General features: G+C 51.5%; 1 protein-coding gene across 1 annotated transcript in view; it reads right to left on the bottom strand.

The window, feature by feature from the left end:
- EPHA10 (EPH receptor A10) overlaps nucleotides 1-12,315 on the bottom strand; it is a 43,782-nt gene that overhangs the window by 27,888 nt on the left and 3,579 nt on the right. The gene's annotated exons all lie outside the window — the stretch shown is intronic.

Below are 12,315 nucleotides of genomic sequence, written 5' to 3'. Positions count from 1 at the left end.
CAGATTAATTGCCTCTCTCCAGCTCCATCACTGCTGCCCACACAAGCTACTCCCTGTTCACCAGGCGTGCCTTATTCATTTCACTGACAGAGAGCACGCATGGTCCCTCCTTGATATAACACTGTGTGCACACACGATCAAACTAGTAGCAGAACAAGCAACATCGATTTGTGCTGCAGCTTGGCAGATTACCCGGCATGACGCACCCACGGGAAGGGTTTCTCTTACCGACTCATCTGCCACAGCTCCTCGGACAAGAGCGGATGGCTCTATCGAGAGGAGAAGGCACCGTCCTCTCTCACGCCCAGTCTGTGCCGTAGGGAGAGCAGAGGCAATTGAGGATGCACAGTTGAAAAATGCATGGTTTCCTACTCAGCTGGCATGGGACAGCTTTAATTTTCCCTCCCCAGCAGTTCAGACATCTCCATCGTGCAGCACCGTGAAGCCTGCCAGCTAGATTTTTCTGCCGGGGCTTCCTAGGCATAATCTTCCTCCCCAGCCAGGGACTCGGAGTCTGAGGATCTCCAAGGATGCTGAGGCCGTTCCTTCCACCAGCAAGGGTCTCAACATTTTCTAAGCCACTGTTAGCTATGCGTTCAAGTTTTGGCTTAAAAAATGGCAGAAGAGATCCTGATTAATTGGCAAAAGGGTATCAGAGTTTGAGCAGCTTTATCTTGTTAATTGATAAACAGTGATTTAAAGTGACTCACTAAGTGCATCAAGTAGGACAATCTGACTGCAGGACACAGGCTCCAGGGTTGATGGTAGTCACTGCTCAAGTGAAGCATGGCCAAGATTTTGCACGCAGCAGTAAAATGAAGTTATTTATCACCCTGGCAGTATTTACCAGCTGGTCAGCAGCCTTTTACACTGTGCACTTAAGAGAGTCAACTGTTGCAGTGATGGGTATCTCGAACAATGAAGTTAACCTTTGTTTTCTTTTTGAAGTACGGAAACATTAACCACACCGACAAGCGGGAAACTGGAACCAAAGAACCGTAGGATTTGCACAAAGTCATCCAAGACAAACAGGACCAAGAACAGGACTCGGTCTCTGGAGGTCCAGCCAGCACACCGACTGCACAACCGAAGACAGAAGTTGACCCTTCAGGATTCACGGCTTTCCTCTGCAAATGCTCTGCACGTTCAGAGCCGAGCGGCACGTCTCTGTAATTGCATTGCCAGTAACTGGCCTCCTAGGGAAAAGACAATCTTCTTTAGAAGAGCAGCCAGCCTGGGTGAGCGAGCGAAGGTGCAGTCCTGTAACTCGGCAAGTTTAAAGGAAATTCCCGCTCTGCCACCCGCCCCGGGGACTGCACGCCTGGAGACCACGTAGCTGCGGCCGTGCTCCCGGGGAGATGCTGCAGATGTCAGCAGCCGGGGAGGAAGGGCAGGACCCCCCCAGGGCCTGCTCAGCGCAGAAGCCTGCGATGGACACGCTGCGGAAGCAAATTCTCCTTCCACAGAGAAAGCAGAGGCTCTCAAGCTCCGTCCTGGCTACACGACTCTCGGCTGTTCAGCTGAGTCCGAGGTGACTTTCCTGCACCCGTACAGGGTGTTGAACCCGCTGCCAGCTGAGACAGTGAAGCCATCGTCCTTTCCCAAGCTTGCACGACTGTCCGGCTGCTCCGCACAACGTAGCTGCATCAGCTGTAAAATGTTTTGTAAACTACGCAGTGGGTTTCAACAGACAAACGTGAGCAGCGGTATAGGAGCATTCACCAACACTACTCCAAACACATCGCAGGTTCCAGTACAACCAAAAATCCATTTTCTGCAGCTTACGAGCCTCTTCTAATTAAAAAGTGTTCAGCATTTTGCAGAGAGGAAGGGGCCGAGACCTAAGTAAATACTGAAGCTTAGCATAAAATATTAGGAGAATGAGCACAGATGAAAGATTAAATATTAGGCTGAAATTGCTTCATATTGTGGATTTAGGAATAAAGCTACTTAACCCAGGCAACTTCATGTTAATGTTAATACAAAAATCAGGCAAACCCCATCAAACATACTTCCTGCCCATCTCCATAGCTAGAAAGAACACGTGTGTGCATGCACGTGCTTCCTTCTCCGCTTCTCCAGTCTCGCCGTGCCATGCCACGGCCAGAGAAGGACTCGCTGAAGATCCCACCTGGGGTGCAGGTCGGGAGGACACTTTTAAAGACCGTTCCAGGATGCTGCTCTGGGTCTGCACTTCTCAGCCCACCCGTATAAAACCAGCGACAGACACCGGCACAGTCTCCTCTCGGCCACAAACCCCTTCCCCTCCTGACCTGGACGTGGCTATGGACCACCACAACTCTCACACCCGGGACCTGGACCTGCACCACGCAACGCAGACGCCACTTCCTAATGAAAGTGTTATTAACAATTCTGCACGTTATCAACACGGTTTCTGTTACGACCGACCACACTGAGGCACAGCACCCAGCCCGGCCAGGCGGGTCGAAGGGCCTGGCAGTGACCCTGCTGCTGGGCAGAGCACGAAGGGGCACGCAGCGCGGCCACAGCCCTGCACAAGCACGCCCACGCCAGCGACAGCGCCTGGCCAGGACCCCGGCCTTGGGCCAGCTCTGCTGGGCACCAGCAGGATAAATCCCTCGCTGGCTGCGGATGGCGTTCGCTCCAGCAATGCCCTCATAGCCACGTTTACCCGCCTTGCTGCCTGGTATCATTTTCTTCATACTGGAGTTTGACGGTTTGTTTACACCCGCCTCAGCATTTAGTCTTAACGCTTTTGATGGATTCTGCCTTTTTTTTTTTTCCCCTTCCCAAACTGTCTCAGGTCAGCTTGTTGACCCACAAACCTTGCAGATATCTTCAAAGAAAGAAAAAAAACCCACGAAGGACACTGCCTGCATTAGCACTATTGAACTTCTTCATGTTGCTGAACTCCTGCAGATAGCGGAAGAGCCACGTGCGTGCCAGTATGAATCAATAACGCCTGCAGTTTCACTCAAAACGCCTATACAGTCATTTATAATTAACACTACAACTCGGTTGTCTTCCAAAATCAATTCCTTTCCATTTTTTGTCATGAAATTGTATTTGACAAAGTTCATCTGCTTTTAACGTGTGTTAATTTTCCCTGCTGAAGCAGGCATTCATAAAAACGCTATTTAGGAAAGACAGCACTGGGGAAGGCAAGCAGCCAGCACCGAGGGGGTGCCGCAGCGAGAACCATTACAGCACCCAGGGGTCAGGCACCCCAGCAGCCCGACAGTCCTTCCCGGCGAAGGACAGACTGGGAACACTGGGCCCCTCAAGGTCTTGGACTTGCATCCAACCCTCCCCTCACTACGGTCAAACTTGCAATTGCAACCATCAAAATAGGACGGGGAAAAAAAGGCACCAAGGGGAAGAAGTGCTCTGCTCCCCATGACACACGCTGCACGACATCCATTTCTCATGCCTCTGCAAACTCACCGTTATCATCGGTCATTTAAAATACGAAGTTGTTCTCAAGGCATCTCTCACAGGAGCTATTGCTACTGCTGACCCCTCGCTGGACCAGGCTGGCATGTCCAGTCTCCATCTTTCTTAATTCCATGCTCAAGTCAAGCAAGTCACTGTTTATTATGTTCTAAACGTTTCATCAAGGCTTAAGAGCAGAGGTGCTTCACGCCAGCACAGCAGGAGGGACAGGACAGCAGACCCCAAGTGGGCACAGAAAGATCAGCATGGGAGCGGGTACCCCGGGGAGGACAGCGAGCGCCCGCGGACAAGGACAGATTGCCAAAAACCAGACAGGGCACCGTGTGCCAAACACACCGACAGAATAAAGTTTCGGTGGTGCATTGAGCTGGTGAAAGAGCCTTGTCAACAAATGTCCTCAGGTAATAGAGAGGCTCCAGTCTTCCCCTTGCACGCTGGGTTTGCAATCTTGCCTCGTCTTATTGCACAAACTGTAATCGATACTTTGCAGACAGAAGGCGACGCTGTTAGAGCCCCACTGTGAGAAGGGAAAGAAATCGTGTCCAATCTCCACGCCGGCGCAAGAGGGACAAAGTCAGCGTGAGGGAGCGATCAATACGAGCCCCGGATCGGGTCTCCAGCTCCTCTTACCTCGGTACGTTGCCTGCCAGGATGGGTGTTTCAGGCTGTGCCACTTGAGAGGATTCAAAGGCAGCTTGTCTTCCACAAACTTCCTTTTTTTTTTTAATAACTAGTTTTCAATAACACTTTTCAGCAGCCTACAGTCCAATACATTCCCACCATCTCTGAAACCTTTAGGACAATGCTACTCTATAATTTTTGCCCTCATTAAACAATTTGAAGAGCACTGAAATGAAAACCATGTCCAGGGGCTAGATCTTTGTGCACCTCCAACAATGAGCTCTTAATAGCTGAAATTAAATTCAGCGATTTAGTCCAGAAGAAAATTAAATACCCAATATTTAGTCTTGAAATACCTAAAAGAATGCATTTGCTCGAGTTCAGCGTTATGGCAGTACTGAACGGAACCTCATTGCTATTTATGCAGGAACGTTCCTCAAGGACACACTGAAGTAGGCACATCCACCAGCCAACCCCAATTTACTGTTGTGTCTTTCAGTTCCCTAATGTATCTACCAAACGATTCCCTGCACAGGGCTGACCGACCTGCATCTCCAACACACCCTGCTCCTGCCAAGCGCTTTATCTCACACAAGCTCCCTTAGCCGTGGGCAAGATGGTTTCCCCTGTATTTCAACAGAATAACCAGCACGTCCATCTAGCAGCCAGGTATCTATAACCTTAAGCCTGACAAGAATTCTGCAAACAAATTGTGATGCTTGTAATTTTCTGAGTAGTTTGCTCTAAAATTAAGTGTCATACAGTAATTTGTGTCTGGCTCTGCCACAATTTCCATAGCCATAATTATTTCAGACACACTGTAAAACAGCAATATAATATGCAATCCCAAATAATAAATATCTCCAAGCTTGATCATTACTCCAAAAAAGAGACTGAAGAGAAAGCATATTTCACATGGGAGTTTCATATGCACGGCTGATGGAAAGCAGCATCTACCATAAGGCACTACGGCCACCACGGAGGCTACCGCTAACGGGCGGATGGAGGCAGATACTCCAAATTCATTTAGCATAAAGCTCCCCACGCCTTCAAGTGGCCACTTTGACCAGGTCACGTTCCAGCCACGTTCTGCTGGAACGCAAGACCCAGGAGGAGAAAGCCAAACCATAATTCAGAAAGGAAACTGAAGTATAAATTTCCTCAGCGATTATTCCTTCAGCAACAGGCACAGATTTACTCCAACAGCCCCCACTTGCTGCGTAGCCCCCGTTTCCCATCCCGCTACCACCCAGCACAGCCACAGGGTGCCTGGCTCCAGCCCTGACAAGTATTGCTAAACCTGCGCATCAGCACCGGCCCCGTGAGCGCAGCATCTCTCTGTGCGGGATGCCGGTGGCTGCATCACTGATGAAAGTAAAACCTGGTGCTTTGTGCAACTCACAGAATCCCAGGAGAAAAAATAAACTTATTATGCATAATACTCGAGCATCAGTCAGAAGATAAAATAAACTCCAGAAGCACATACAGGTTTGTAAGCTAATGTATAAAAGATGAAACAAATCAAAAGCCCCAAGCACTGTACATTTGGATCCATCTTTTTTGTATTTAAACAGAAAAGCAGACCTTAGGCTTCAGGAGGTATCTTTGCACTAAATGACATGTAATTCATTATTCTAAATTTCTCTAACTTTCAAGTGAACTATTTATTTTCCATCTAAGGACACTGTAATGACACGATGCCTTGATGGGACACATGCAACGCACAGGACAGCATCTTACCAACACCGCTTCCCACTCCCGCCCCAAACTTGTGCTCAGCAAGAGCAAGCCCTGGCCGTGCAGAGCACACGTGCGCTCGATTTCCAAAAAACATCTTCCAGAAGGACACAGCCTGCTCAGGAAGTCTCCAGCTCACACGCTCTTCAGATGCTTCCCTTCCTCCTCCTCTGCCACCAGGCAAGTGAAGCGGCCGATTCCCAGACCAGGCGGGACTCGGGCTGGTGTAAGGCATCGCGCTTCCACCCCAGAGGCTGTCCCCAGGCCGCGGGCAGCACGGCCCTGCCTGCACCCAGACTCTGCTCCTACATGTCCTGCCGAGCCGCCAGCCACAGCAGAGCATCGCCGACCGCCAGCCCCTCGCAGCAGAGAGCTGCTGATGCACAAGGCGGCCACGCAGCCCTTGAGACTTACAAGGACACGAGCCTCGCTCACAGCTTGCTGTCATTAAGAGAAAGATGGTGTCAGGAGCTCTCAGGGCCAGGCCACTGCTTTGGGAGTCTTTTTTTTTTTTTAAAGTCGATGTCTGCAGCTCACAGGCAGAAGGAAAAGCACCGTCACCTCCGGGAGGCACCAGCCCAGCCTGGCAGCGCGGTGCAGGCAGGAGGGTGCAGCCATGCACCGCCGCTGCCCTCGGCCCCGCGGGACCCCCAGCGTGCCCACCGCCACCTCCCGAAGCAGAAGCTCGGTCCAGGAGGTTGGGGCACACGTTCCTCTGCCAAAGCAGCCTGAGGCACAGCCCCCTCTGCCTGCACCTCTGTGGGCACGGAAATTGAATGATTGCACACTGAACGATTGCACACTGAACGATTGCACGTCCCCCTCCCGAGGAAGAGGAGGCAAGCGCTGCTGTCTGATACCAGGAGCCAGGCAGAGGCACTCGCCGTGGCAGTCTCAATGGACAAGCGTAAAACAAACGGGTCCAACAACGGAGCGATCTCTCTCCCCACATTCAGCTTGTGATGCTCAGCAGCAAAAAGGCAAGCACTAACACGGGAGGTACAACAGGACACAAATGGAAAGACTGGGTTTTTTAAAACGCAAGCACTTTCTCTATTGTAGCACATTGGAAAATACAAATCAAGGACTTTATCCAAAGCCTCTTTTTTACAGAAGAATTTCCTTTTAAATTTGCTCAAAACATTGACCAAGTTTATGTCCAAGTAACAGCTGGCAGCAATGAAGAAACTACTCTGTTTCACAGTATTTACAGCTGCGGTTTTGTCCACAAACCTACTACTGACAACAGGCGGGATGATCTTCTCAAAGGCTTTGCTTATCCGTTTGTTCCCCTACTATTCAAGAAGCCAAGCACTGGAAAGATAATATTGACCTTCCTGAGCTATCTGTAGCAAGGCACAATCTGTGAGGAGAGAAGCATTTTCGCTGCCACGACAAGAAGTTACAAGCTTAAGTGACTGCAAGGGCGATTTGTGCTCGACACGAGCAGAGCAAGGTGTCCTGCGCGGGCAGGCGGCGAAGGCATGGCCGGGGGGGTTCGAGAGGAGGATAAACACCCGCCAGAGCCGCCCCGGGGAGTCCCGCAGCACCCAAGAGCCCCAGCCAGAGGAGAAGGGAGCAGCCCGGGGGGCTGCCTTTGCACAGGCACGGGTCCGTAAGGAATTACTGGGGCAGGGGAGCTGAAAATGGGTTAGGAAAACAGCGACAAAGGGCCACAACAGAATCCAGACTGTGCAGTCACAAATCTTGTCTCCTCGTTAACAACAACAATTATAAGCTGCCATAAAGCGCAATTGTACGACACACAGTGTTAGATTCATCAGGCGATGACAGCCATTAATAACGCGCCAGCCTGACGAGCAGAGGGACTTGCAGCCCGGTGCCCTTCGTTTCTCGGCAGATCACTGACGAATCCCACAGCAGATCCGAGAAGCCATTTCTTCCCTACTGCACAGTGTCGAGCGCGCATTACGTTTTGTATCGCTAGCAGTCACCATTAGCAAGGACTGCTTTTTTTCTAATTAGCGCTGACTCGTGCCTTTCATCTTATCCCTACATTTCGAGACCAGCAGTGGTGCCAGCTCGCCCTGTAGAGCCCCCAAAATCCTTCACACAGACATTGCAGGGATGAACCCAGTACAGACTGAGGACCATCCAACTTTGGCCAGAGCAGAACTCCCTGGAGCGTGCCCTCGGGAAAGGCTCTGCGGGAAGGGTTACCTCCAGCCCTCAGAAAGTCCCGTTTCCACGTACATAAACGGGCAGTACAGCTGACAGGTTATCCGTGCAAGAGAAACGTACAGGAGTACCCGACACCGTGGGACGAAGTGTGCAAATCCACCCAGCCAAGCCTGGAAACTCACGCTGGTTTATCACAAACGTACAGGAAGGGTGGGAAAAGGAAAAATCCCACAACAGCAACACCTTTCCCCTCTCTGTCCTTGAAGTTTTGTTCCAGGAAACCAACATGCTTTATAAGCAAAGGTGAAAAAGAATGAGTCTAAGGGCTATTATTTTCTCTAGCTTTCTCCCTAAGTGAGACACAGTAAATCTTCCTTGTGTCCTGTCCATGGCATGCTGAATCCGAGATGCTGCTCAAAAATCCATTCGGTGATGCAGAAAAGGGGGGGGGAACGTCTTTGATTCCCCTTTTCAAGCAGTCATTGTGGACATCGGCAGCTGCTCCTCATGCCCACGGGCCGTCACAAACAGCAGCTCGCTGGTGTGACTTCTTGCGCGAGGTTTTCCTTCCCTGAAAAGCGGCAACGCTCGCTGCTAATTGCAAGGGAAGGAAGATACGTGCACATGCTCAGCTGGACCATGAAACAGAAGCACCAGCACCCGGGCTAGGCCAGGACCCCTCTCGCTGCCCGGTCGCTGCGGCCAAGAGCACCGGAGGTGTCAAACCCGGCCCGGCCACCCACATCACGTTCACTTTGAAACATCATTTTAAAATCCTCACAAAGCACTAAAAACTATTTCCTCCCTAAAACTGGTTTCAGTAGTGTCATCCCTGCATAGGCAAGGGATACAGCCCGCTAATTAGACCATCATCGACTGGAACGAGAGTGGTGCCGGGCTGCCCTGCGCAGGCGACGGGACAGCAGAGCACGGGGCATTTCCCAGTGAGAGACGCTCCTGCTGCTGCTGTCAGAAGTGGAGGGAAATAAATTGAGAAGGAAACTTAGCTACAGCACAAATTTACGTTTCTGTCAAAGAAGAGTGGCTGACGGCTATTTTTGGAAACTGGTCTCCATCATATTAATTCAACGTCTGGTTGAAGTTGTCTCATTTGCAGCAAATCTGGCTGGTAAATATTAACCTTGGGCTCTGTTGAAATTCTCCTTGCAGATATTACAAGGGATTGGATGGAAAAGATGAAGCAGAAAGAGACAACTTTACAGCAGATGTCAGGCAGATCCTCCACATCACGGTTTCATCTACACAAAAGCTCTTGCAACGCACCACAAAGTAACTGGCACGAAAGGGCCACAGCTCAAGCCTGGAAAAATTAAGGGTAAAAAGACATCAGTGCTGAGAAGCCTATGGAAAACAAAATAGGGATGGACAGGTGATCATCCACAGTGCAACAGGACTTCTCACCCGCCTGCCGTGCATCTGCTGGAAATAGGTTTTAAGATCAGAGTAAGCACAAACCAGCATCTGGCTATAGATATATATTAGACAAAGAAAAGCAGTCTAAATGTATTTACAGTGACAGAACCTCTCCTCTTATTTGAAGGTAGATGTTAAACAGACGCTGAAGCTGCCCGGTGCCACCCTAGAGATGGCTGCATTTCAACGATCGCCGAAATGATTCATCAGAAACGAGCAAACCCACGGAAGCCTGTCAGATACGCTGGGGCTTCTCCAGAGAAGTGATGCGATACAGAAAGACGGACAGTAAAAACGTTCGGCTTTCTCGCAGCAGTAATTAGCAGTGCCGTAAATCCTGTTAGTCTTTTTTCATCTTTCTTAATTTCAGCGTGGGGATACAAATGTTCTCTCAGCAGCAGGGTGATTTCAGCACTTAAATCACGGTTACAGGGACACTAGCTTTGTGGTTCAGTTCAAGCGGCAAACACAGCTCGCTCTTCCTGCGGAGAGGCCCACGCCGCCCGGTTGTGCCGCGGCCGCCGCCAGCGCTGCCGACCGGGCACAGACCTGCCCGTGGCCACCCCCCCGGGACCGGCCCCTGCACCACGCCGAAGGCGCCGGCAGCAGTGAAGCCCCCCGGTCCCGGCTGGGCTGGGCTCAGACCAGCCGCGGGCCCCAAACACCCGTCTGCCCCGTGAGGACACGGGCCCGTGCGCCGGCTTCCGAGCACAGCGACAGAGGGAGGGCCCAGCCCGAGACGGCCTGGGGAAACTTCTCCTTTGCTTCTGCCGCCCAATTTCCTTTTGATTTAGACCCAAGCCGCCCAATTTCCTTTTGATTTAGACCCAAGAAGCTGCGCCATGCACTTGGCCCTAAGCACCACCCTGGATCCATCCCGGATCCGGCCGGCGGCCAGGCCCCGTGGGTCCCCTGACACACGGTGACCCCGGCAGTCGGTGCGGCAACTAATTTCAGACACCAGCACGTCCTGTGCTGCAGGCACAGCCAGAAAGTCCCCGGAGAAGATCAAAGGATAAAGGAAAGGACCAGGAGCTGCAAAGCAGCACCCAAGAGAGCCTGGAGAACCGGCAGCCACCCCTGCATGGGATGGGGGCTCAGCCCCCGCGCAGTCCCTGCTCCCCAAAGCGGCCGGCCCTTGAGCAAGCTCGGGGTCCAACCTCTCACGGCCACAAGAGCTGCGACAGGCTGCGGCCAAGGATCCAGCGGACTCGCACGTGCTGAGCCCTCCAAAGCCACCGCCACGGGACCACAGCGGCGGAGCCAGATTTGCTGTGCCATTACCTGGCAGTTTTAACATCCCCAAACTCCCACCATATTTACCTGCCTCCAGCTCAAGGGCTTTTGTCCTTGTTGAAGAATTTCCGCGGCCCTGGATGCTTTCATCAGAAATCTTTTAAAGTTATTCACTTAGCACTATGCTAATGCAGGGCTCTAAAACAAACCAAAAACTTTCAACCCTTAAAAGCTATTTTCCGATATTTGTCCAGACATCAGACGCTGCTCCACAGAGAGTGACTAATGACCTGCTTTCTGGGAGAGGGGGAAAAAAACTTAATTATGTCCATTAAATTACTTCAAATATTTTTCCTTAGAGAATATGAATTATTTAAACTCAACACAGAGAAACCTGAAACATTAGCAAAAGCCTTCTGGGACTCGCTATGTAAATTCCCACTCCAAACAGATGGGGAAAGCATGGCGAGCTGCCACGCAGCCACTGAAGCAATGAACAGCGCTGAGATTTCAATTCGATAGTTTTAATAAGGTCTTCTTAAGGAGGGCACGGAGCGAGCAGCCACTACTCGGAGCGCCGGGAAGGGCTTCCCACCTCCGGCAGGAAGGCGGCACAGTTGGCGCAATTTAAATCCGAAAAGCCTCAAGTAGCTCCTGAAGGACAGAGATGATTCCTCAGGAAAAGCTCACTCTCCTACCATACCGTACGCCTCAGACACGGGGGAGCTGTACCTCTTTGGGACTTATTTACCTATTTTCCTCTCCATCTGTTTTCTACCAAGTGAAAAGGTAAGAGGTCCAAGGTATCACCTGGACACTAGGCACAGGCAGCGAAGGGTCTTTTCAGGCATATCTTACTGAAGAAAGCATCTCCCGCACGTCCAAGCTGCCCCGGAGGAGCGTGGCTAACAGGGCAGCCATGCGCACTGCCAGTTAATAACTGACAGCGAATTACACCTTCCAGAGAAGAAAACCCCTGGGTGCCGATGGAGGAACAGCCACTGCTGGGGTAGGAGACGCAAACCCGCCGCACAGAGTGGCCCCTGCTCGCCCGGGACCGCTGCCGGCTCGTGCTGGTGCAGAGGCAGTCGAGACCACGCTGAGCTGGGACGAGGTCCTGACCACGGCCCGAAGAGGGAAGGTGCCCAGGAAGAGGCATTAGCCCCGACCCCTCTCTCCTTGCAGAGGCTCCCACACTCCAAGAGCAGGAACGCGCAGCCGTATCCCGCGCGCTCGGGGCTGATCCTATGCCTGGCCCTCACCTGCCCTTGAAAGCGAGATCGAAGTGGTCACGACACCAGGTTCATTAGAGGGATACCCATTAAGGCAGGGGTCACATCCATTTTTACAGCTGTCATCAAACGTAACCTTGTGAGCTGTAAAGTCACCGAATTATTAAGTTGTGTCTAAAGCATGACAATGGGGATATTAATGTTCTAGAGTAATTTTACAGTTACAGATAAAGCTGTGGGAAACGCCTGACGGTGTTCAGAGCTTTGGCACGTCTGGCCAGCCAACACCGTGCTGCAGAGCAGCTACCGGCAACGCGCCCCATTTACCCAATTGCCACCCTTCAAATTAAGGTCTGGCTGTTAGCTGGGGAGCTGCAATCAGCTAAAAGAATCATATTGCTGACAAAAGGCAATTCCTCGTCTGAGCTGTGCTCAGGCACCAGACAGACTGGAGCAGTCTGGCACAACGCGGACCAAC

The sequence above is a fragment of the Balearica regulorum genome, chromosome 22 (genome assembly GCF_011004875.1).
Source record: "Balearica regulorum gibbericeps isolate bBalReg1 chromosome 22, bBalReg1.pri, whole genome shotgun sequence".
NCBI classification, from domain to species: Eukaryota; Metazoa; Chordata; class Aves; order Gruiformes; family Gruidae; genus Balearica; species Balearica regulorum.
This window is presented reverse-complemented; position numbering and strand designations above follow the sequence as displayed.